The sequence below is a fragment of the Pleurodeles waltl genome, chromosome 4_1, assembly GCF_031143425.1.
Source record: "Pleurodeles waltl isolate 20211129_DDA chromosome 4_1, aPleWal1.hap1.20221129, whole genome shotgun sequence".
NCBI lineage: Eukaryota > Metazoa > Chordata > Amphibia > Caudata > Salamandridae > Pleurodeles > Pleurodeles waltl.
In genome coordinates this window covers 936,501,125-936,526,714 of record NC_090442.1, presented here as the reverse complement: position 1 = coordinate 936,526,714, position 25,590 = coordinate 936,501,125, and positions in this window count along the sequence as shown.

Sequence of the window (25,590 nt, the reverse complement as noted above, 5' to 3'; positions counted from 1 at the left end):
GACAGACACAGGAGCCTCATGCACTAAGCCGCGCATTCGGGGTACACTACTCAGTACTTCGGACTAGGACAACAGGTCTAGAGACGACAAAGGCGCACATGTGTGATCCTGGACCATCGATAGCTATACTTGTCACCCTACAGAGGTGGGGGCCGGGAGCACAGGGCCATGCCTAAAGGAGAGGACTACACTACAGTAAGCGCCCTGGCCTAATGTCACCCCCAACCCTCCTCCCCCACCCAGACGCCTCCACTGCGCAGAGAGATAGCAGAATGTGCTGATACTCACCCCCTTGTGTCTGCTGTGATGTCCTCAAGCGCCCATCCAAATCAGGGTAGGCCACCGCCAGGATCCGGGACATCAGGGGGGTCAGGGTACGACTGGCATCCCTCCTAGGTTGGGAGGCCATCCCCAGCAGTGACTCGGCGGTGTTCCTGGCCCCGCGGCGGATGTCCTCCCACCTCTTGCGGCAGTGGGTGCCCCGTCTGACGTGGACCCCCAGGGCCCGGACTTCCTTGGCGATGGCACGCCAAATGTCCACTTTCTGATGGGCGCTGACCTATTTGACATGTACAGGGTGGGAAGGAAAAATCATCAATTTTCTGCATGTTAGATGCGATTGGCACCCCCTCCCCAACCTTGCCATATGGCACATGCTCTCATCTGTCGTGCGTTGCACTCCTCATTCGCCCCCCACCCCACCAACTTAGCATCCACCCCACTCCACACAGGCATAGCCCATTCAATGTGCACCCAGTGTACTTACCTGTTGGTCTGGAGGACCGTAGAGTAGCGCATACTGGGGGAGGACCCCATCCACAAGTTTCTCCAACTCCTCAGATGTGAAGGCAGGGGCCCTTTCCCCAGTCACAGCAGCCATTGTCACTTCCAGACCGAGGTCACAGCAGCACTTGCAGTATAGGTCCTCTCCTGTGGATGATCAGGTCTCGAGTGATTAAGCAGATAGAAAATGGCGGTCACGCCCGCGGCGGTGCGTACCGCGGCGGTGCGTACCGCGACCGCCGGCGCACCTTGTCATTGGCTCCTGAAACCCATAGGCCTCAATGTTAGCCAATGCGGCTTCGTATAGCGGTCTTCGACCGCCTACCGCCACGGTGTGCCACGCCAGCGCATTGACCTCACATCCCATTGTCCCACTTCACAGGTCAGGCAGCCGCCATTTCAAGGGCCCACATGGCATTATTTGTACTGCGTCACACAGGCCTAGGCCTTGCATTGCCACACATACACGCCTTTCAATACATAGATAATAGTGTGCTATGCATGCAGTGGTGAACGTACCTGTGATTTGCTTGACTCTGTGCGCCATGTTGTCCTTCCTAGGCACCGTCCACTGGGACTTGCGAGGAGAAGGATGAATCCTCGCGTGTACCGACCGCTGGTGGACCTGTCGACAATGGAAGAACGCCACATCATACTACGATACCGACTTGACCGAGCCACTATACATGAACTGTGTGCCCAGCTGGAGCCAGCCCTGATGTCCCCCATCCGCCAACCCACAGGAATTCCCCCTCTAGTGCAGGTTCTGTCAGTCCTCCATTTTTTGGCAAGTGGCTCATTCCAGACAACAGTGGCCATGTCATCTGGAATGTCTCAGCCTATGTTTTCAAAAATCTTGTCTAGAGTGTTGTCTGCCCTGACGAAACACATGCGGCGCTACATTGTATTCCCTGAGGAGGTTGATTTGGCCACTGTGAAGGGTGATTTTTATTCCCTTGGACATATCCCCAACATAATTGGTGCCATTAATGGGACCCATGTGGCTTTAGTACCCCCAAAAGACGATGAGCAGGTGTACAGAAACAGGAAAAGTTACCATTCGATGAACGTCCAGGTGGTCTGTTTGGCTGACCAGTACATCTCCCATGTGAATTGCATGTTCCCTGGGTCAGTGCATGACGCGTATGTGATGCGAAATAGCAGCATCCCTTATGTGATGGAACAGCTACAGAGACAACGTGTGTGGCTAATTGGTGACTCTGGTTACCCCAACCTGCCTTGGCTATTGACCCCAGTGAGGAATCCCCGGACCAGGGCAGAGGAACGGTACAATGAGGCCCATGGGCGAACTAGGAGGATCATTGAAAGAACCTTTGACCTCCTAAAGGCCAGGTTAAGGTGCCTGCATATGACAGGGGGATCCCTGATGTACTCACCAAAGAAGGTGTGCCAGATCATCGTGGCCTGCTGTATGCTTCACAATCTGGCATTGCGACGTCAGGTGCCCTTCCTGCAGGAGGATGGTCCAGATGGTGGTGTTGAAGCAGCTGTGGAGCCTGCGGAGAGTGAAGAGGAGGAAGACGAAGAGGACGACCCAGACAACAGGGACAGAGTTATCCAACAGTATTTTCAGTAGCACACAGGTAGGAATCACCCACGCCATTTAACATTTACTGAATGCCCCCTGCATCTTTACTTTGTGTATTTCCCCCCAGTTCTTTTAAACTGAAGTTTGCTTTTCCCTTCCCTTTTCAGTGCTGTATGACCCACTGCGTGACTTCTGCTTGGTTAGCCCATGGACTAATGCTTATTGACATCGGTATGTTGTGGATTCGTGGGTCAGAATGGCATGGGCGTGTTTGTGTTGGCGTGACGGTGGAGGTTTGGTCATCTCCAGTTTTCCGCGGCCCGCTGATGTGGCGGCCTTCCTTGGATGTCGGATTTTTGGCGGTTTCACAGTTGGTGGTCAGAATGACCGTGGCGGTTTACCGCGGCCGTGGCGGTAGAATGGCAGACTTCTGACCGGCGGTAAGGGCCTTTTACCGCCGAGGTCAGAATGACCCCCGTAATCTTTATGAACTACTGCGTAATAATGCCACACAGAAAATTTATTAATGTATTTTGCTAAGCGTGCGCTTGAAATGTGCCCACGGGGAGTGTCCGTCAATATATACAATGACTAATGAAACTTACTAATAATGATGAAATGTTATGTTAGAATATGATTTTGCACTAATAATAAAAGGTTATATGTTAAAGTTCTGCTAAGAAATCATTAGGCCTTAGTTAGCATGAGTCGAGGCCTAGCTGCCTGGTTTCATATTAAATGTGTTTTTCTAACGTGCAGTGTGCTGACTTGCTGAAGGACATGAACTCGTGTTTTTCCAAAGCTAGGAGATTAATGTAACTCTAGTAGATCCGTTCTCATGAAATTTGACTTGCTTAGTGAAACATTCTTGCTGAATGCAGCAGTGTAGACTACTCGCAGGTACAAGGTCGCCTGAACCGGTACAGACAATGGAACTACTGACTGAAGATACAAAGAAGACCACGAGAGTATGAACTCATACCGGACATTCTACCCGCTGAAGACGTCAATAATAAGGACCAATAAACTACGTGAGAACTGTTATGGGGTGACAAATTTAATGAAGTCTTTGAAACCCTATTGGAGGGAGATAGTGGGGTACTGACCCCAATCAATTACATTTTAGGGGATTGTACAACAGAAAAGGGATAAAAACCCTTGACACAAGGAAATAAGTTAGTTAGGGAGATGCTATTGCGATTTGTTATGACTTAGACACTTTGTTACTCTGCATAGAGACTTTGCTGTTTGGTTCTTAAAACCATCCTTGCCCTTATATTGCCCATTTACACTTTACCTCCTTATGAGGGAAGTGCCCTTTTACCCGACTGCTGAATTCCTGATGGCGAATCAACCGATGTCCTGAGGACGAAGACTGAACCTGAATGCTGACCCAATACGGAGGGTAACTATATGACAATGAAATTGTAAATGTCTGTTTGCTTTTCCTTTCTAAGTACCAACTGCTTCTTTTGACAGAGACCATAGTCAGATGTTTTCTAAATTGGTGTTGCTAAATTCTTTTGCATGAAGTCCAACATGCCAATGCTAATTCGAGGTTAGGTGAAGGGTACACTAAGCCAACGCAAATAGACAAATGACTGAATCTATGCTTTGTTGAATAACTTGATAATGATACTCTGCTAAGGATAACCTATGTTGACGTTGTGCTATATTCTAATATTCGTGATTCTTGCTTTGATGAAATCTTACCAGAGTTGCCATATTGTGACTATGCTAATGTGTTTCTTGGTCTTGAGATTAATAAACTTACTAGTAGAATTGTAATCAATAGGGAATAAACTTCATATAATAGTACTAAACTGGTGTGGTTATTCATGACTGCAAGGTCATGGTGGTTTCCAAGTTTTTATTAATGTCTTTCACTAATCTGAATTGTCTTATTATGGTAAATATTGATGACGTCATTGACATATTGATTGACATGCTGATTAGTTAACTCGTCCTAAGGTGTCTTCAATCAGGGTCAAAAGATTCATTGGTCTAAAACGAGTCCCTGAGTGAGTAAATTAGTCATAAGGGGATGCGTTAACAGTTCAATGATCAATGCATTAATTAAATTGAGGTTCTTTGGAAGATTTGGTCAACCAGTGTTGCTCTTATATGTGTATCAGATGGTTTTGAGACTCATTTACATGATATTAGCATTGTTAATCTAGGGAAATAAACTTTCTAACTTTCACTAAAAGGTGTGGTTATTCATGGCCAAATGGGTCATGGTGCGTGAAGATTACTGATTCCAAATGTATTTACTTCAGTTTATTGATGATTAGTGTTGTACTGGGATTTATGGGGGGAGTTGCTCTAAGCGCAGTCAAAAGGTTAATCAACTCTCTAACGCGTCCCCTTATAAATTAAAGAAAAGTAACCAAATAAGTTCAGACGCGCTAACAGGAATGGTAGCAGAGTAGGATGGTTTGTCTACCTAAGAGCTCACCATAAGGCCTGGTACATGGTTAGTCTCCTTAAGAGCCCATCATAAGGTCCTTTTTGCTCTCTAGCAATGGTAAGAGTGTTTGATGGTTTTCTCTTTAAGAGCCGATCACACCTGAGATTATAGCAGGATATGACGGTTAGGGTCATATTTATACTCCCAAACACCACCTTGTGCCACATTAACATCATTATTTATGACGTTAATGTGGCCCAACGAGGTGCAATCCCTGTGCTGTATTTACAGAGTGGCGCAATGCATGCATTGCGCCACTCTGTACCCTTTGCGCTACACTATGCCTGCTCCAGGCATAATGTATGTAAAGGGGTGTTCCCCTGTTAGGAAGGCCGAAAAAAAGACGCAAGGAAGTCCATGAGATTTCATGCACCATTTTTTTATGGCACTTTTAATGCCTGCTCATTGCAGGCGTTAAATGGGGCTTTCATTCTTTAGAGTGGGCCTCTATGTACTCTGCAGGAGTAGCGGCAACATTTGGGCGCTAATCCCGCAGTGTACATCAGTAGCGTCATGAAAAATTACACTATTGCCCCCTACCCGGCACAATGGTGTGCCGCATTTTGAATACGGTGCACACATGGTGGCAGTAGAGGGGTGCTAAGGGGTGCAGGGAAAGTGGCACAGCACTCAGTGCAGCACCACTTTCCATAAGTCTGCCCCTTAATCTCCTCGAGAAACTATTGTATTGTCCCTTTTGCTTTAGAAATAATGACAGAGTAGTACGGTTAGTCTACTAAAGAGATCAAATAATTTGTGGATTAGGTGGGAGAAATTGGTAAAGGTTAAAAGTTTCAGACTCGATGATGCAAATTGGAAAGAAAATGTTGCCCTAAGAACCAACAGTGACTTTCTCAGAACCTTGGAGCTTGCCAATGCTTGTTTGAGGATGTTCTTGGCATTCTGGTGATAGTGTGAATGAAATAGGTTTTGCGCTTGCACCGCTTAAAGCAAATCACAGGTGAATTGTGATGTTTGTGGGGATTTAGGGAGTTTGTGTATTCCAAATGAAGCCGTTGAAGGAGTTTGAATACTCCAAAGTGTGAGAGTAGGGAAGTTGTTGAACTTCACGTGTGTGGCACTTTGTAATAAAAAATTGTCCACGTGGTTGTTGGTATATGGACCCTGAGTGGATGAAGACTCCAGAGTATTGAAAAGTGTATGAGACGCTTGGTTTTTGTTGTGATTTGTCTGGTTTAATAAGTCAATCAGGTGTGGTTGACAACTCAAACCTGTGTGTTAAAGTGAGTGAAAGGTTTTTTCAACCGAGATATGTGCACCAGGACAGACCCAAATGACCAGTTGAGAGGGAAATTTGCGGGTGGAATTTTGCTTGCGAATCAGGGAAACTGAGAAAGAAAGAGTAGCTGTTAGAGCGAAAAGGCCATCAGTAAAAAATCATTAAGGTTTCTGAAGCAATTGTGTTACCCCACCTGTAGTAAACAGACAAATTGGGTTTTGATTTTACTTAGTCCTCACAATATTTTGCATTAGTTTTGCGTAAAATTGAGTTGAGGAAAGCAAGCCGAAAGACTTTGTTAGCCGTTGTACGTGTGAGTGTGATGTCATTGGAGCTGCGCTGCAATAGATCGGTTAGTGAGAAAGGTTGCGCACGGATTGGTGGACAAGCGTGAAGCGCAATTGGCTGAGAAGGTCACTTTCTGACTTGATTGAGAGTAACATAAATCACAGAAATTAAATTCTTCAAAGCTTTAAAGAGTGCCCGAAGGGGAGATTCGTTTATTCCAACAAGAATAGGGGAAGATACACCACCAGAAGGTACACCCGCATATATTGTATTCGAAGAGCAGGGTGCTGCGCCATGTCTCGGGTTGAAACAATGGTGCAAAGAAACAGAGAAAGTTGGAAGTTTAGCATTTCCTGCCCATGGAACCTTTGAGGGTTTTAGAGAATTTGAGGAGGATGCTGTATGATTTGAAACCTCCTTCAAGACCAGCACAGTTACAGCAACTGAAATTTGAGAGAAGAATGAGAAAAGCTGAGAAGACACTAGCAGAGGCTAGATGGGATGTTGAGCAGAAATTTTGGAGAACGGAGACTTTACAGGGAATTAAGTTGTTTCCAGTAATTACCCACGAGAACAGGAATGAAGCTAGAAAAAACACTAGAAAGAGGGATTCATATCCTTTTGATGACAAAGAGCAGAGATCAACAGAGTCTAGAAAGTCTTTGACACATGAAGAAGAGTCAGATGATGACAAATTCATTTTACAGAAACTGAGAAATCGTCCCTGTCATATGAAACACACGAGGGAAGCTCAAGCACCAGTGTAGGTCCTACAGCTCCGGTACCAGCTGAACGGACCCAGAGCCAGATACAGGTTAGCCACAGTGGACCCACTACTTCAGTAATCCAAAAACCTATGCTACACATGGATATTCCCGGAATTTACCCAGATGTACCTATTGTGGATACTGCCAACATGACAAATTTACCAGAAGCCGACAATGGTTCAGATAGAGTCTACTCTAAACTTGATGTGCCCGATTCAGACACAGACGATCCGGAGATACACTCATCTAGCAGGATCATGGACAGAAATGTCTGTTTTGACCAGCCAGAATACAGGAATAATGTACCTGAGTGACCAAAATGTCAGACCAAGTCCGGATGCAGTGTCAGTACCGGTCACCAAAGGTCCAGTCATACCATTGTTCGCCCAGGGAAATAAAGGAAACAGTGAGCAGAAAATCCTGACCCAAGCATAGCGAGGGGAAGATTAGAAGAAGATGCAAGAATGACAGCCCCCATGAGACCAACTTTTGATGGAACAGGCCTGTTAATTGATTTATGTCCTTTCAGGACTCCTCCAAATAATGAGGTGAGGTCATACATAGGCCTAACCCAAGAATGGTGACACCAGAGACTCCAAACCTAACTTTACAGCAGGTGCTTGGTGTAAGACATAACAACATTTCATTACAGGGTTTGACAGCTCAGCAGTTAACTGAGTGGTTAGAAAAACTGAGTAGCGCTTAAGGAGAATCCAGTGGAGGAAGTGCCTTGAACTTGAACAGGCTTAGTCTAAAGGCAGAGGACCTAATTGAGGGACCAATAGGGTTAGACAGGATTGACACATCCCAAGAGGGTGAGTTGCAGTACTTTTGCAAGCTGGTTACTAGTAAAGCAGGAGTAGCACATCAGAAACTAGCGGACATAGCGGAGAAATATGATATAGAAATTGAGAAAACAAAGCACTTGAGAAGGATTTATAGGTTAGATTTTGACTCAAAAGATTTTGAAAACATGAGCGTTCTAGGGATGAAAATTCACTTTAGGAAATTAATTAGGAACATTCAAACATGGGGAGCCTAAGACAAGTGGGAAGGCAGATGGGTGAAGAAAAGAGAAAAGAGGAAAAGGGATTCTGCAAATCGAACTGCAACTGTGCAGTAGGTTGAGGACCCAGTGAAAATTCTACCAATGAGAGAGATTCCAGGAGGGAATTTTGTCTATGTCCTCTAGAGCAGAAGTGACATACTGTCATTTACAAATGATTACCCCAGATTGAGAGAGAAACCAGTAGAATGGTACCAGCAGACAGATATGTTTGTAAATCTCACAGAATGCCTATGGGAAGACCTGAACACTCTGTTAGAAAGAGTGGATCCAGCAGACTTGAGGGTTGAGTGCAAAAGGAGCGTCGATTGATCGACAAGAGAGCCTCAGAGAGATCCAGTAACAGGTGCACCATCTCCTGACGTAAAGAAATATTACTTTAAAGTAATCAAATTGTTTAAAACAAGAATTTTCCCCAAGAATATTGACTGGCAGAGAATAGACAGGACAGTCCATGAAGCAAAAGATCCCATACATGCATACTATGAGAGATTGTTGTAGGTGTTCAAACATTAAAGTGGTACAGAGACAATTGAGCCGAAAGACATTATACACGTTGGGGGTCATTACAACATTGGCGGTATAAGGCACTTACCGCCGTGCAGAAGACCGCCAATACACCGCTGCGGCCGCGGTAGACCGCCACAGCTATTATGACACACATCACGGAATCTGCCGAAATTCAGACACCCACACAACACCGCCACACCAAAGGTCAGTGATAAACTGGCAGAAACAAATCTTCCACCTCCACGCCAACAGAAACACGCCCATGCTATTACGACACACAAATCCACACGGCGCTCTTTCAACTGCGGTATTCCATTGGCGGTACACACCGCCGCGCTCAAAATACACACACAGCTCCAAAACACCGCCACATTGGACAATTACAAATACACACACCTGAGACACATACACACACCACTCCCACACACCCAACACAATATAAAATACACACCCACATCAGCCACAAACCCCTATAACCAGAAATACTGAGAGAAGGCCAGAGAGAGAGCACAGCTATTGACAACCCCATCACACAGAGGCACACAACACCATCACCCACACAACATCCATGCACAAAACACCACATACCACTACACTCACCACACTCATCAACACATACACCACCCCACACATCACACACACCACCCCATGTCACGCCAAAGACACCCCCGCTTCTCCGAGGAGGAGCTCAGGGTCATGGTGGAGGAAATCCTACGGGTAGAGCCACAGCTATTTGGCTCACAAGTACAGAACACATAAATAGCCAGGAAGGTGGAGCTATGGCGCAGAATAGTGGACAGGGTCAACGCCGTGGGACAGCACCCAAGAAATAGGGAGGACATCAGGAAGAGGTGGAACGACCTACGGGGGAATGTGCGTTCCACGGTCTCCAGGCACAACATCGAAGTGCACCTCCTCCCCCACAACTAACAACATGGGAGGAGCAAGTCTTGACCATCGTGCATCCAGAGGGCCTCGGATGAGTCGGTGGAGGATGGGACACTGGTAAGTCAAATCTTAATTATCACATCCCCCACCCTACCTGCATGCTATCACACACCCCCACCCTCACACCCTCCCCTATCACCCCAAATCCTCACTAATCTACCCATGACACCAACCACCCATCCCAACACCAAGCCCTGCATGACACAACTAAGCATGGACCCCCCTCACTAAAGCATGCCCACTGCACATACCCAGAACAACCCCCCAACCATCACCACACAAGCCCCCACACAGGAATGCCTGCACTAGGGTCCACGCACACCCAACCATTTCACACCATGAAACACACACATGCAATAATCATGTTCTTATACCCCTGCAGGAACCCGAAGGAACGTCACCACACCAGAGGGTCCAGACAACACCAGTCCACCCCAAGAAGAGGCCCACAGTGACGACAGCAGCTCTGCCCCACTGGATCTTGATGACCAGCCTGGACCATCGTGGGCCACAGGACAGTCGGTTTCCCTTGCCCAGCCACAGCCCAACACTGAGCTTGCACCCTCTGGTAACACCAGCACAGCACCGACCCAGCGGGCCCAAACCTCCCTACCCAGGACAGGTCAATCAGCGGTGTGTCCACCACTACAAGGCACCCAGGCTAACCCACCACCCCAACAACAACAGGGACCTGGGGGCAGTGGTAGTGGGCACATGGTCCAGGGGACGGAGGCACACGAACACCGGGGAACTGGGAGGGCTGCTGTGCGACAGAGGTAGGACAGGCCAAGGGAACCAACTCTCCACGAGGCCCTCTCCTCCATCATGGGAGCATACCACAACTCCCAAGAGACGATGGCGACGGTCCTGGACAAGTTGCAGGAGACCCTGCGTCTGCAGGAGGAGCAGTATTTGGGGTTCAGGGAGGAGCTCAGGACCATCTGCTCCGCCCTGGGCACCATCGTAGGGGTGCTGACGGACATTCAAAAGACCTTGAGGGACACCGTGGCACTCCAAGGGGCCCCTGACACTAGCCAGGACGACGAACGGCCCACCACCTCCGCCGGCGCTAGTGGACAGGACGCCCTGCCACAGGACCTCCACACCAGCACCCCACCCCCTGCAGACGGACAACCACCATGCAAGCGGGCCCTGAGATCCAGGAACAGGACAGAGCAAGATGGCAAGACCCCCGCCAGGAAATGAGACCACCCTGATTGTCCCCCCACTGTCCCACTTTGTCACCCTGTCCAGATTGGAACTGCCCCAGCTCCACTTCCAATGCCCAGATGGGCAGTGCACCTGTGAGACTAATAGACTGGACCCTGCCATGGACATTCCTCCACCATCACCCATCCCCATTTTACAACCCCCCTTCATTTTATGAGCACTTAAATAAACAGCCTTGAAACACAAAAAAATCTGGAGTCAGTCTATGATTTGGAACTTTGTATTATTAATTACAGTGTCATAATGGGTTACCCATTGTAAGGCTAACATACCAATGTCACACATCACAAGCCCTTCAAGGATGCAAGCAGTTGACACGTAGGTTACCACACTTGTGAAACTGAAATGGAAGGGTACAACTCAATTAACAAATAGTGAGTGAAATGTAGGTACAGGATAGAGGTAGACGTGTGAAAGTTAATGTAATGTTAAACCAGAAAATGTTCTCACCTGTGTGTCACTGGAAATATTGCTGTATGACTGACTCCCTGTTGTCGTTTTCTTCATCCTCAGCTTCATCCTCATCACTGTCCACAGGCTCCACAGGCTCCACAGCTGCCACAACACCGTCATCTGGATCATCCTCCTGCAGCAAAGGAACCTGGTGTCGCAATGCCAAATTATGGAGCATGGAGCAGGCAACAATGATGTCGCACACCTTCTTCGGTGAGTAGAATACGGATCCACCTGTCATATGGAGGCACCTGAACCTGGCCTTAAGAAGGCCGAAGGTGCGTTCGATTACCCGCCTAGTCCGCCCATGGGCATCATTGTACCGTTCCTCTGCCCTGGTCCTGGGATTCCTCACTGGGGTCAATAGCCAGGAAAGATTGAGGTAACCAGAGTCCCCCAATAGCCATACACGGTGCCTCTGGAGTTCACCCATCATATCAGGGATGCTGCTATTCCGCAGGATGTAGGCGTCATGCACTGAGCCAGGGAACATTGCATTTACCTGCGAGATGTACTGGTCTGCCAAACAGACCATCTGGACATTCATCGAATGAAAACTCTTCCTGTTCCTGTACACCTGTTCACTCCTGCGGGGGGGACCAGAGCTACATGGGTCGCATCAATGGCACCTATGACGTTGGAGATATGTCAAAGGGCATAGAAATCACCTTTCACTGTAGGTAAATCCTCCACCTGAGGGAAAATGATGTATCTCCTGACGTGTTTCAGCAGGGCAGACAACACTCTGGACAAGGTCCTGAGCTCGCCCCCCACGACCGCAGCACCAACCTGCTGCCTCCTGCCTCTGTCCCCCGACCACGCTGCTGTTTGCGTGTTCGAGGCCCTCCTCCACCCGCAGGCATCCTCCTGCGCCTCATCCCTGGGGTCTAGTGGGCTCTGACTAGCTTCACTTGACCCGTGTGCCGCTTTCTGCCGTCCTGTAAGTTGTTTTTCTCATTTTTCTGCGCCTCGCCTCCGGCGCTTCTGCCCCCGTTGTGCCCCTCTGATTGCTGTTTCCCCGATCGTTTACTGTGCCATTACTGTATTTCATACTGTGTGTTTTCATATTGTGACTGCCTTTAATTTCGCTTGTTTTTTGTGCCTTTTGCCCCTTGTGCGCTCCCCCTGCTCTCCGATCCCTGCCGCTGCCTCCCTGCGGCCCCGCCCCCCTCGCGCCCCCATTCGCCGCTCCCTCCCGCCTCCCAGCTGCTCCTCCCTTCCCCCTCCCTTCTTAATGGCTGGCGCTGCGCGTCGCGAGTGAGCGACCTCTGACCTGTTTCAGGTCCTGAGCTCGCCCCCCACGACCGCAGCACCAACCTGCTGCCTCCTGCCTCTGTCCCCCGACCACGCTGCTGTTTGCGTGTTCGAGGCCCTCCTCCACCCGCAGGCATCCTCCTGCGCCTCATCCCTGGGGTCGTGGGCTCTGAATAGCTTCACTTGACCCGTGTGCCGCTTTCCGCCGTCCTGTAAGTTGTTTTTCTCATTTTTCTGCGCCTCGCCTCCGGCGCTTCTGCCCCCGTTGTGCCCCTCTGATTGCTGTTTCCCCGATCGTGTACTGTGCCATTACTGTATTTCATACTGTGTGTTTTCATATTGTGACTGCCTTTAATTTCGCTCATTTTTTGTGCCTTTTGCCCCTTGTGCGCTCCCCCTGCTCTCCGATCCCTGCCGCTGCCTCCCTGCGGCCCCGCCCCCCTCGCGCCCCCATTCGCCGCTCCCTCCCGCCTCCCGCCTCCCAGCTGCTCCTCCCTCCCCCCTCCCTTCTTAATGGCTGGCGCTGCGCGTCGCGAGTGAGCGACCTCTGACCTGTTTCAGGTCCTGAGCTCGCCCCCCACGACCGCAGCACCAAGCTGCTGCCTCCTGCCTCCGTCCCCCGACCACGCTGCTGTTTGCGTGTTCGAGGCCCTCCTCCACCCGCAGGCATCCTCCTGCACCTCATCCCTGGGGTCTAGTGGGCTCTGACTAGCTTCACTTGACCCGTGTGCCGCTTTCCGCCGTCCTGTAAGTTGTTTTTCTCATTTTTCTGCGCCTCACCTCCGGCGCTTCTGCCCCCGTTGTGCCCCTCTGATTGCTGTTTCCCCGATCGTGTACTGTGCCATTACTGTATTTCATACTGTGTGTTTTCATATTGTGACTGCCTTTAATTTCGCTCGTTTTTTGTGCCTTTTGCCCCTTGTGCGCTCCCCCTGCTCTCCGATCCCTGCCGCTGCCTCCCTGCGGCCCCGCCCCCCTCGCGCCCCCATTCGCCGCTCCCTCCCGCCTCCCAGCTGCTCCTCCCTCCCCCTTCCCTTCTTAATGGCTGGCGCTGCGCGTCGCGAGTGAGCGACCTCTGACCTGTTTCAGGTCCTGAGCTCGCCCCCCACGACCGCAGCACCAACCTGCTGCCTCCTGCCTCTGTCCCCCGACCACGCTGCTGTTTGCGTGTTCGAGGCCCTCCTCCACCCGCAGGCATCCTCCTGCGCCTCATCCCTGGGGTCTAGTGGGCTCTGACTAGCTTCACTTGACCCGTGTGCCGCTTTCCGCCGTCCTGTAAGTTGTTTTTCTCATTTTTCTGCGCCTCGCCTCCGGCACTTCTGCCCCCGTTGTGCCCCTCTGATTGCTGTTTCCCCGATCGTGTACTGTGCCATTACTGTATTTCATACTGTGTGTTTTCATATTGTGACTGCCTTTAATTTCGCTCGTTTTTTGGGCCTTTTGCCCCTTGTGCGCTCCCCCTGCTCTCCGATCCCTGCCGCTGCCTCCCTGCGGCCCGCCCCCCTCGCGCCCCCATTCGCCGCTCCCTCCCGCCTCCCGCCTCCCAGCTGCTCCTCCCTCCCCCTCCCTTCTTAATGGCTGGCGCTGCGCTGCGCGTCGCGAGTGAGCGACCTCTGACCTGCTTCAGGTCCTGAGCTCGCCCCCCACGACCGCAGCACCAACCTGCTGCCTCCTGCCTCTGTCCCCCGACCACGCTGCTGTTTGCGTGTTTGAGTGCCTCCTCCACCCGCAGGCATCCTCCTGCGCCTCATCCCTGGGGTCTAGTGGGCTCTGACTAGCTTCACTTGACCCGTGTGCCGCTTTCCGCCGTCCTGTAAGTTGTTTTTCTCATTTTTCTGCGCCTCGCCTCCGGCGCTTCTGCCCCCGTTGTGCCCCTCTGATTGCTGTTTCCCCGATCGTGTACTGTGCCATTACTGTATTTCATAATGTGTGTTTTCATATTGTGACTGCCTTTAATTTCGCTCGTTTTTTGTGCCTTTTGCCCCTTGTGCGCTCCCCCTGCTCTCCGATCCCTGCCGCTGCCTCCCTGCGGCCCCGCCCCCCTCGCGCCCCCATTCGCCGCTCCCTCCCGCCTCCCAGCTGCTCCTCCCTCCCCCCTCCCTTCTTAATGGCTGGCGCTGTGCGTCGCGAGTGAGCGACCTCTGACCTGTTTCAGGTCCTGAGCTCGCCCCCCACGACCGCAGCACCAACCTGCTGCCTCATGCCTCTGTCCCCCGACCACGCTGCTGTTTGCGTGTTCGAGGCCCTCCTCCACCCGCAGGCATCCTCCTGCGCCTCATCCCTGGGGTCTAGTGGGCTCTGACTAGCTTCACTTGACCTGTGTGCCGCTTTCCGCCGTCCTGTAAGTTGTTTTTCTCATTTTTCTGTGCCTCGCCTCCGGCGCTTCTGCCCCCGTTGTGCCCCTCTGATTGCTGTTTCCCCGATCGTGTACTGTCCCATTACTGTATTTCATACTGTGTGTTTTCATATTGTGACTGCCTTTAATTTTGCTCGTTTTTTGTGCCTTTTGCCCTTTGTGCGTTCCCCCTGCTCTCTGATCCCTGCCGCTGCCTCCCTGCGGCCCCGCCCCCCTCGCGCCCCCATTCGCCGCTCCCTCCCGCCTCCCGCCTCCCAGCTGCTCCTCCCTCCCCCCTCCCTTCTTAATGGCTGGCGCTGCGCGTCGCGAGTGAGCGACCTCTGACCTGTTTCAGGTCCTGAGCTCGCCCCCCACGACCGCAGCACCAACCTGCTGCCTCCTGCCTCTGTCCCCCGACCACGCTGCTGTTTGCGTGTTCGAGGCCCTCCTCCACCCGCAGGCATCCTCCTGCGCCTCATCCCTGAGGTCTAGTGGGCTCTGACTAGCTTCACTTGACCCGTGTGCCACTTTCCGCCGTCCTGTAAGTTGTTTTTCTCATTTTTCTGCGCCTCGCCTCCGGCGCTTCTGCCCCCGTTGTGCCCCTCTGATTGCTGTTTCACCGATCGTGTACTGTGCCATTACTGTATTTCATACTGTGTGTTTTCATATTGTGACTGCCTTTAATTTCGCTCGTTTTTTGTGCCTTTTGCCCCTTGTGCGCTCCCCCTGCTCTCCGATCCCTGCCGCTGCCTCCCTGGGCCCCGCCCCCCTCGCGCCCCCATTCGCCGCTCCCTCCCGCCTCCCGCCTCCCAGCTGCTCCCCCCTCCCTTCTTAATGGCTGGCGGTGCGCGTCCGCGCCGCTGGCGCGCCGGAGGCGCGCCAGAGGCAAGCCCGTCTGCGCCCGTCCGCACCTGGACCGCGCCCAGCGCCACCCCCCTGGTCCCTGCGCCCCCCGCAGCCCCTGCGTCCGCTACTCAACCAACGAACTCCGCGCACTCAACCCCGGCCCCTCCGCAGAGTGCTTCCTTGCAACCCCGAAGCACACAAAAGGACCCTTCTCCTGCCGCACCTGCAACTTCTCCTGCGACAGAACGGCGAAGCCAACAACAAGAACTTCCAACACCAACCACCTGAACTGCATCCTCATCAACACACGCTCCGCACGAAAACACGCCATCGAACTCTGGGACTTACTCGACACCACCGCCCCTGACGTGGCCTTCCTGACCGAAACCTGGTGGAACGACTCCTCGGCCCCGGACATCGCAATCGCCATACCGGAGGGATACAAAATCACCAGAAGAGATGGAACCAACGGAATCGGCGGCGGAATAGCCATCGCCCACAAATCTACCCTCAAAATCCACACCCACACAGACGACACCCTCAAGACAGCCGAACACCTCCACTTCCAGATCCACACGGACCCCAACACGACCCTCAGAGGAACCCTCATATACCGCCCTCCAGGACCAAGAGCCCCCTTCAGCGACACCATCGCCGACCTCGCGAGCACCCACGCCCTCGCTTCCCCAGACTACATCCTCCTGGGAGATCTAAACTACCATCTGGAAAATAACCTCCTCAACCTCGGACTCCGTCAACTGGTCAACACTCCCACCCACATCGCCGGACACACTCTTGACCCCCTCTTCACCTCAAGCAACCACATCTCTCTCAGCCCACCTCCGAACTCCACTGGACCGACCATCACTGCGTCCACTTTTCCTATACGAAAATCACCGAACACCACCGCATCCCCCTACCTCCTCACCGCCGCTGGGGAAAAATCACCAAAGACCAACTAACTTTTCGACCGCTAACAGCTCACCCCCCCCCCCCCAGCGCCTCGAAACCCTGACGGGTACATAGTGCGCTTTATAAATGTAATGATTGATTGATTGACAAGACATTGGAAAACATAGGCTGGGACATCCCTGATGCCATGGTCACTGTTGTCTGAAAAGAGCCACTTGCAAAGAAATGGAGCACTGACAGCACCTGCACGTCAGGGGGGATTCCAGTCAGATGGCAGATTGGTGACATCAGGTCTGGCTCCAACTGGGTACATAGTTCCTGGATTGTGGCACGGTCAAACCTGTAGGTGACGATGACATGTCTTTCTTCCATTGTCAACAGGTCCACCAGCGGTCGGTACACCGGAGGATTCCGCCATCTTCTCGTCCCAGCTGACGGTGCCTAAGAAGGACAACAGCGAAGAACCAGTCACTATTCCTCCAGGTATGTACCCACAGTTCCACACAAGACTACACCAGACAAAAAACCCTTCCTGTATGTGTGGTGAGTATAGGCCTAGCTATGTGTGACGCAGTAGTAAATGAAGCCATGTGGGCCCCAGAAATGGGCACAAGTATCGTCACTGGTCAGGAGACCACCGCCGGAGTCACAGCCTGGGAGGGCCCAAGTATCGTCACTGGTCCAGAGACCATCGCCGGAGTCACAGCCCATGAGGGGCCAGGATGCCACAGCCCCGCTGGGCAATGATGGAACGTCATGCCACACACCAATGCCCATTGTAGAGATCGTCATGCCACACACCAATGTCCGTATCAGAACCGCCATTTCAAAGCACTGCTGAACAGGGCAAAGACCGCCATGGCAAAGTACCGCTGAACAGGGCAAAGACCGCCATCGCAAAGCACCGCTGAACAGGGCAAAGACCGCCATGTCAAAGCAGTGCTGAACAGGGCAAAGACTGCCATGGCAAAGCACTGCTGAACAGTCCAGAACCGCCATGTCAAAGCACTGCTGAACAGGGCAAAGACCGCCATGTCAAAGCACCGCTGAACAGGGCAAAGATCGCCATGGCAAAGCACCGCTGAACAGGGCAAAAACCGCCATGTCAAAGCACCGCTGAACAGTGCAAAGACCGCCATGGCAAAGCACCGCTGAACAGTCCAGAACCGCCATGTCAAAGCACCGCTGAACAGGGCAAAGACTGCCATGGCAAAGCACCGCTGAACAGGGCAAAGACCGCCATGGCAAAGCACCGCTGAACAGGGCATGCACCATGTAGGAATGAATGGACCGCCACATCAGGCATCCTTATCCCGTGTGCAGCTGGGACAGTGACAGGACAGGTACTTTCACGGGGAGACTCATCCAGTCTGGGCACCAGTCCCCCTCCAGAACCAGTGGAAACCTGCATCTACTTGAGAGACTGTGGCTTTGCACTCCCCAGGATGGCACATTGGGCAATCCACCCACTGTAGAGACTTGAGAGACTGTGGCTTTGCACTCCCCAGGATGGCACAGTGGGCAAGCCACCCACTGTAGAGACTTGAGAGACTGTGGCTTTGCACTTCCCAGGATGACACAGTGGGCAAGCCACCCACTGTAGAGACTTGAGAGACTGTGGCTTTGCACTCCCCAGGATGGCACATTTGTGAGACTTGAGAGACTGTGGCTTTGCACTCCCCAGAATGGCACAGTGGGCAAATCACCCACTGTAGTGACTTGAGAGACTGTGGCTTTGCACTCCCCAGGATACATCAATGGGCATGGAGCCCCGTCGTGGATCTGGCTTTGCATTCATGTGGCTGAGGTGCCCCCCCTTCCCTTCCCCCTGAGGTGCCTGTAGTGTTTCTATCTGATGCCCCGGCAGTGTTCTCTCCGATTTTGGTCAGGTATCTATTGTGGGCCTCGCCCATGCATTTTTCAACTGTTGGTGCATGGACATTGTTGTGTACATATCTGCACTACTTCTCGGATTGTATGTGTAAATAAGAGGGATTTTGAGATATATATCTGTATATTTTTGTATGACATGTATATTGGCACATTACAATGTTTGCCCGAATTTTGCATTGTCTTTGCATTCTTCCGGGGGGATTGTGGGTTGTTACTGTGATTTTTGTGACTGCATTGGTGTGTATGTTGTATAACGCGAGGGTGGGGTTGGGGGTGTTTGGTGGGTGTCCCCCTAACTTTTGCCTCCCCTGTGTCGTAGGTGCAGTACTCACCGGTATCTTCTGCGCCTACATAGCTGTTGGTTGTAAAGGAGCAGAAAAACAAGGGCAGGTAGGATTTGTAATTCCGGCTTCATGGTGTCCTCCTTCCTCGTGGGATATATTCAGGTGAGCGTTTTCCCATTGCAGAAACTGTTTACGCTGTGTTTTTATCCATGGTGAATCCGCCCCGGAAAAGGTGGCGGATTGGCGGGTTGTAATAGTGTGGGCGGTACATTGTCTCCCGCCTGTCTGTTGGCGGTAACTGCTGCGCTGCTGGTGTGGTAAAGTGGCTGTCTTTGTTGGCGGTTTCCGCCAGGGTCATAATTCCCTTTTTTTGTCCGCCGGCCTGTTGGCGGTCTTACCGCTGCTTTAACTCCGACCGCCAGGGTTGTAATGACCACCTTTGTGTTCAGAATTGTTGAAGGATTGAGACCTGAGATTAGTCAAATGATTAAGAGTCATTTGATTTGCTGGCAAACGAAGTCGATTGATGAAATATTGCAGTATGGAAAGTACTGTAGTGATGAGATTGAGTTGAAACAGAGAAAGTTGAAAGGGAAGGCAATTGTGATGCTGATTAAAGCGGCACAAACAGGAATGCAGGGACGTTTTCTGAAATAGCAGCAGTGGGGAAATGTGGCATTTCGGAATCAAGCGAGAGGTAGAGGTCGTGGAGGAATGGGAAGTCTGAACTGTGGTCCTGATTTGAGTACTGTAGTAGTTCAGAGTGATGTACAAGGAATGAAGAGATTGTTGCCATGTCCTGCTTGTGGAGGCCTCAGACTTTGGAAATGGGAGTGCCCGATGGTAAGTCAGGAAGGTACTCTTCGGCAAATGAGCTATATCAATTCATTTCAAAACCTGAGAGGACCGAGAATGAGAGGTCACAATCCAAATTCTCAAAATAATGTAAGTCAGATTCAAGGTTTTCAGCCTATGCAACAGGTGTAATTGCCACGTTTCCAGATACCCATTCCAAAACAATGCAACCTCACGTTCAAATGGTACCTAGACAGCCAAATTCAGATACCTCAAGCTCCAATGAAGCAGAAGCAGATGATGCTTCCTCATCAGGTCACAGGTCAAAGGTGTAATCAGAGTACACCAATTCCCCATACACAGTGAGGATGGAATAAACGATGATTGGATGAGCAACAGTTTGGATGAGGAAGAATGCGTGTTGGCGGCTTCACTAGAGGTAGATCAGAAAGGTCTGTATTTCAAGGAAAGGTAGTGGGTCACAAAGTCTAATTTCTAGTTGAGCCAGGAGCTACACACTCCACAGTGAGAACAGATGAAGTTTCAAACCTGCCCCTTTCAGGGAAAACAGTCCAGATTGTAGGAGTTGCAAATCAGTATTCAGTAAATCAGTATTTGACAAACCCAATTACAGAAGCGGTTCGGGTTAAAATTGGCAACTCTAAAGGATTACACAAATTTGTTGTTTGTGACTCGATCCGTCATACCTACTGGGAAGGGACTTGTTGTGCAAAACAAGATGTTCAATCACTTGCTCGAATGATGGAATTACCATCCAGACAAATAGAGATGATGAGGATGACCTGCCCACAGAAACCAATTATGATACAGTGACTGAGAAGTACCCTTTGATTAGCTTCTTTCCAGTTTTCACAGTAAGAGATCTTCCTTCTGACTTACAGGGAACAGTCAAGATGAAAGTGTGGGATTTTACAGGAAAATACTTTGGTATAAAAAAAAGGAGTAGAGACAGTTAAGGTCGAAGTCAAGCCAAATGCCATTTTCCCCCAGATTCTTCAATACCACAAGACACAAGAAACGTTTGAAGGAATTGCACCCATTATTGCAGAATTTGTAAATCAAGGTGTTTTGAAAGAGGTATTGAACAGCCCATGTAATTCACCGATAATGGGATTGCGAAAGCCATGTGGGAAATTCTGAATTGTTCAGGATTCGAGGATAGTAAATTACATTGTTATTAAATGTTGTCCCATGATGACAAATCCAGCAGCGAGTCTGTTTCAGATCCCATGCGATGCTGAATGGTTCACTGTAGTGGACCTGTCAGAAGCATTCTTTTCTGTACCTCTTCATGAGGATAGTCAATTTATTTTCTGTTTCAAGCTCTTGGATCAAGTCTACTGTTGGTGTGGAATTCCACAAGGGTTTTCAGAGCCACCATCCATTTTCAATCAGATCTTGAAAAAGAACTTGGATTAGTTGGAAATGCCTTTCCAATCAGCATTGGTACTGTACATTGATTTCCTGTTAATCACTTCCAAGACAAAAGAGGCATGCAAGTATGATACCTTTGCCTTGCTGAACCAGTTAGGGGAGAACGGACATAAAGCCCTGCATTATGACCCTGGCAGACAGCGGTATTTTGGAGAAGAGTACTGCCAACAGGTTGGCAGTACTCTTCCCCAAAATATGACATTGGCGGTTTGGCTCAAGCCAAACTGCCAATGTACCACTCTGTCCGCCAGGGCGGTAACAGCCGCCTGGCTGGAGTCGTCAGTCTCCAGTCAGGCGGCCATCACTGTCCCACCCGCAGGATTATGACCCAGCCTACCACCATGGTTTTTGTGGCTTCCTTACCGCCATGAAAACCATGGCGGTAGGCACTATCAGTAATGGAGAATCCCTTCCCTCTCACTAATAGGGGTCTCCCCTTCTCCCCTCCCCAGAGTCCTCACCCACCCTCCCTCTCCCACTCCAGCCCCCCACAACATACACACACATTCACGCTCCAACATACACATGCATACACACAGAGATACCCACATTCACCCACGCATGCATAATCCATTCATACACACATTCACACACACTTACATACATACATGTACCCACGCATTCACACAACACAACATACACGCACACTCACAACCATCCATGCACACACGCATTCCACACACCACACACCCGCATGCACGCACACACAAACATACACCCACAACCACAGCACCCCACTCCCCTGTCAGAGCACCCGACTTACCTTTTGTGAGCGGGTCCTCTGGCAGGAGATGGGACCGGGCGCTGCTGTCCACCAGCAGGACACCGCCAGGCCGTATCATGTGTCATGATATGGTCTGTGACGGTCTGCAGCCATGACCGCAGCCGGAATTCCGCCATCCTTCTGGCAGAATTCCGGCTATGGTCATAATATGGCAGACGGTAGGTAGCCGAGGCAACAGTGTTTTGGGGGCAGTCGCCGCGGCGGTAGGCAGGCAATACCGCCAATGTCATAATGAGGGCCAAAGTGTCCCCAGCTAAACTGCAGTACTGTCAGAAAGAAGATAAATATTTGGGCCACTTAAATGAGAAGGGAATTCAGAAAATATCCAGAGGAAGGGTCACAGCCATATTTCAGATGAATCCACCAGCAACACAGAGAGATGTCAGGTTGATTTTGGGAATGGTGAGCTATTGTCGCCAGTGGATTCCCAGTTTTTCAGTCATTTCAAAGCCCTTGCAGAAACTGACACACAAAGCAGTCACCGATCTCCTATTTCTAAACCAAGCCTGTATCGAAGCCTTAACTGAGTGGAGAGAAAGTCTGTGCAAAGCCCTGGCTTTGGGAATGCCTGACTATACAAAACTCTTGGTGTTGCTCAATCATGAGCATGATGCATGTTCTTTGTCTGTCTTGACTCAAGTACATTGTGGTGTAAACCACCCAGTAGCATGTTTTTCAGCTACTTTGGACCTAGCTGCAGCAGCTTTACCAGGCTGTCTGTGGTTCATTGCAGTGGTTGGACTGAGCCTCACTTAGAGTGTGAGCACTGTGGTGGGACATCCTTTAATTGTCATGGTCCCTCACTCCATTGAAGGTTTACTCACCAGAACCAAAACTCAGCATCTTACCAGTGCCAGTGCCAGGCTGACGCTTTATGAGACGGTCATCCTGGTGTCCCCTAATGTATCCATCAAAAGGCGTACAGTGCTTAACCTGGCAACTTTACTTCCAAAGGATAATGTTGAAATTGACAAATTGGATGAAGTTGGACCTGATTGTCTGGAGGTAACCGAATTATGCCCAAAACCAAGCCCTGATATCAGAGATACTCGATTGGAGGCAAATGACAAAAAAAATGTTGTTGATGGTTCCTGTTTAAGAGACAACACAGGAACATTGAAAGCAGGATGTGCTGTGTGCACAATTTCTGGTATACTTGAAGCATCCTGGCTCCGAGGAGTGTGTTCTGCGCAAGAGATGGAATTGGTAACCCTCACTAGAGCATGCCATGTTTCTGCACAGCTTAAAGTTACAATTTATACTGACAGTCAGTATGGATTTGGAATAGTCCATGACTTTGGTCAGCTGTGGTCACAGAGAGGTTTCCTGACCTCTTCTGGTTCACCAGTGAGAAATGGTGAGATTGCCGTGGTGAAATGCAATGTGCACCTGAAATCACAAGATGTTGTTTTCAATGGGAAACAGATATGCGGATCAAGCCTCAAGATTTTGCTCATTGAACTGTATATCGTTCAAAGATAAGTGGCAGTTGGTACCAGAAGATGAAATGTGCCCAAATTATGCTTTGCATGTTGAAGATACCCTGGAAGAGTTGAAAGCATTACAGGATAATGTTGACAAAGATGAAAAAAGGAATTGGGTAAAACTGAAATGTGTTCAACGTAAAGATGACATCTGGGTGTCTGGGGAGGGACAAGTGGTTCTACCTAACAGCCTATTAACATAAATGGCTAGATATTATCATGGTCAAGCACATGTTGGGAGGGATGCAATGGTCCATACCTTCAAGCAAACCTGGTTCAATCTGAAGTTTAGACAGGTAGCTGAAGCAGTTTGCTATTGTTGTGTTGTCTGCCAACAGATAAACATGGGTAAAGGAACAATGGTCAACATGAGCCACATCGGAAGAGCGGAAGGTCCATTTGTCAGAATGCAGATGGATTTCATTGAGATGCATGTGTGGAGGTTTGAGATATGTGTTGGTGATTGTTTGTATTTTTAGTCATTGGATTGAAGCTACACGAAGAAATGACAGCCTCACAGTAGCAAAGTTACTTCTTAGAGAATTGATACCACATTTTGGGTTTCCGGCCTCTTTGGAATCAGATAGAGGAAGTCACTTCAACAGTGAAGTGATCAAATTGCTATGTTCAGGTTTAAACATTAAGCAGAAATTGTTACCTCAGGACTTGTCGAACAGATGACTGGTACCTTGAAGTCAAGAATGTCAAAATGTGTGTCCACGAATCTGAAATGGCCAGACACACTACTGTTAGTTCTGATGAGTATAAGAAACACACCTGACAGGAAAACAGGATTGTCACTGCATGAAACCCTCATGGGCGGAGCAATGAGGTTGCCAGAGGTTCCTGCCAATGCTCTTGTAAACATTACAGATGATATGATGTTGGACTACTGCAAAGGTCGGGCTGATGTGGTTTGCTCTTTCACTCATCAGGTTGAAGCCACCACACTGCCAACCCTCTCAAGACCAAGGCCACAACCTGAGAGAGGGTGATTGGGTTGTGATCAGAAAGCACATGAGGAAGACATGTCTGGAGCCTCGGTGGAAGGGTCCCTACCAAGTAGTATTGATTACTACTACAGCTGTGAAGTACGCTGGAGTTCCAAACTGGATCCATCCCAGCCATACTCAGGAAAGTACTCTCTCCATTGGACAATGAAGAGGAGTTGTTGAAAGTACTAACAAAGTCCAGGCCAGCTCCAGAATTGGAGAAAGGAGAAGGAGAGTCAGAGACTGAGTCGGAGCAAACAGAAGCCAGTGCAAATACTCCTGTAAGAGACAAAGGAGAAGTCCCACAGGAAAGTGACAGTGACAGTGAACCAACCACAACTGAGGAAGCAGGAGAGTCTAGTCAGAAGAGGGCTCTCCTGGAAGCATACGGTTGTGAAAGCCACACAGAGCAAACAACAAATTCTGAGGAAGCAGGGGTTGAGGCGGATCAAAGCCAAAGTGGTCTGACTCCTCCTGAACCAGTCACCAAGAGAAAATGCTGCAGAATAAAGAGAAATTGCAAAACCAGCACTGAAAAAACATCAACAAAAGGTCCACTGAAAGGAGATAAGTGGCCGAAGTCACAAGAAAAATGAAAGGAAGTAATTACAGTGACAACAATTGAGGAGGAAGTATACACAACAAGGAAAGAAGATTTGAGTGATGGAGAGTTTAATTGAGATCGAAGATTGAAAACAAAGAGAATTGCAAGTCGAAGGTATGCAGGTCCTGAATGGGAGCATGTAACAACCAGTGAGTGGCAAAAATATTTTTTTTCTTTTTGCTCTGATCGAGACATTCCAGGTCAATATTTTGGTATATGCAGAAGATCAAGGAACTAAAACTGTATTGAAACTATGAAACTGAGAGAAGAAAAAGAGACAATCACAAGTAACCAGAAAATACTTTGATAACCTAATTTGACAAGCTGCTAAACCAATTTTGACAAAGCTACCCATTTTTGACAAAGGGTCCTGGAAAAAAAGACTGCACTCTGTAAACTACTGCTAAAGAGGATTGACAATTTTTATTTTTTGATGTTGCTGCATAAGCTATACATTTTTCTCTTCTACTTTCTGATTCTTTACAGCTCATGAGTAACCCTTGCCAACAGGGTAGGAAGAATAGATGTTGTAAATATGTGGGGGTTGGTTTGGCGGTCATATGTATGATACTGTGTTTGGTGTTGATTGTGAGCCTTACTTTTCTTGACAAGAATGGAGCCAACCATACCTCAGCTATGGAGACACCT